We start from the raw sequence: 1,789 nt of genomic DNA on the forward strand, positions 1-1,789 counted from the left end.
ATAAATCCATTTATTCCCTCTATTGGCATAACCGTTCAAGTGCGATATTCAGAAAGTCATCTCTGGCCTCACACGAACAGAGCCACATTCCAGAATAGTTCTCTGCCACTTCCTTTGCAACCAATTAGTGCAATGACAGAGCAGAAGTCACTATCTGATATTCCTAGATTAACACTCCAAGTTCTTCAACAAGATAAAAACTCAGCAAACCTGGAAATCCCCGCTTGCTGTGTTTTGATTAGTAATGGAACTCTAATGAGCAACTGATAGCTATCACTTTCTAGTGACATCTTTAATTGACGTCTTCTGTTCAGCAAACTTGCGTCAAACCAGGCACCTGTCAGGTATAAATACTACCAACGTTGCCTTAAGCAATTGCTGGTGTCCCATTGCTGTTGTATGCTGTATGCAGTACGCTGATGCTGCTGCCCCGCTGCTGTTGGTGAAGCTACTGATACCATTATCGCTGCTAAAGCGCGAACGATGGTGTGGTGAGCTTAGGAGCTGAACAGCCGTCCCTCTGCGAAGAGCCCAGCAGATGCCAAGCTGCCCGCGGACGCTGTCCCCCGCCTCCTCCTCCCGACGCGCTGAAGAGAGACGCTGCCTTTCTCCGGCTGAGAAATCCAGCTCCAGCGTTTCTGGTATACCCTCGCGGGTGACTGGGATATCGAGTTCCCCCTGAAGGAGATACCAGACCTCCATCATTCTATTCAGAGGTATGGTGTTGACTAAACCCTTAGATGAGAATTCTTGAAGCAAACCTTGGCAAAACCAACTTAACTTAAAGCTACTTACTTACTCCTCTTCCACGTGTTAGGCTTAGGTCAGGCACACCGGGGTAGGCTTAGTTAGAAGCACCAGTTGAGTATGTTAGCCTAATGTATATATGACTGTATATATGTTTTATTACTTTTAAACCATTGTATGGCCAAGAAACCATATCAATGCTTTTACAGTATTATTTCGCAATACTTATCTTACTGTACGTACTTTTATCATAACAAGTCTTGCAATTGTGGCAATACATTTCTCTTGTATGAGAAGAAAGACTGTTCAATAAATGTTAACCCTTTATTGACAAACGCCCGTCTCTCTATTCTCTACATATCGTGAAAGTAAACTGCACTAACCTGACTGAGTGAAATACCTGTCTATTGTTTCACACGACCCTAGAGATTGACTCTTGATCTGAGGAGCAAAGTTGTCATGTTGCACGGTTGTTGGAAAACTGAATTCCTTCTTGTCTGTGCCAGGGAAGCTGATCACTTCCTATGCAGAGAAGAAAGTTTCCAGTGACCTCTGAGCTAGTTGGTAACAAACCCAATTAAGTTTAGCATAGTCAGTGGAGGCCTGGAATATCCGCAGTTCCACGTCGATACTACTGTTTATGTTATTCCAATGCGCAGGGCCTAGTGGGAAACTAGGAACTACACTACAACCACAAGGGAGATTCTTCAGTCTTCTACGTTGAGTAGGATGTCGAAGGGTCCAGAATTTGTTTCTTATTTTTCTTCAGGATGATCTGAGTTGCATTGGCACTGCTCCCACTCTTATTTGAATCTGGTGGGCTGGACATCCTGCTAGGTCCCCTTTCCTTTGATCCAGGCCTCGCTGGGACTGGGGCTGGTGTGCCCCAGAACCGGTTTGGCCGGATTATGCAAGGGGCAGCCTTGTGCTCCCCAGGCAGTGTCTGGTTTCTTTGAAACCTCCCTGCTACAATCCACTATCTCCTGTCTGGGGTGGTTTGACACCGCCCTGCGACAGGAAACCCTTTGTTCAGGCCACCATT

This window comes from Lissotriton vulgaris, unplaced genomic scaffold, assembly GCF_964263255.1.
Source record: "Lissotriton vulgaris unplaced genomic scaffold, aLisVul1.2 SCAFFOLD_894, whole genome shotgun sequence".
NCBI classification, from domain to species: domain Eukaryota; kingdom Metazoa; phylum Chordata; class Amphibia; order Caudata; family Salamandridae; genus Lissotriton; species Lissotriton vulgaris.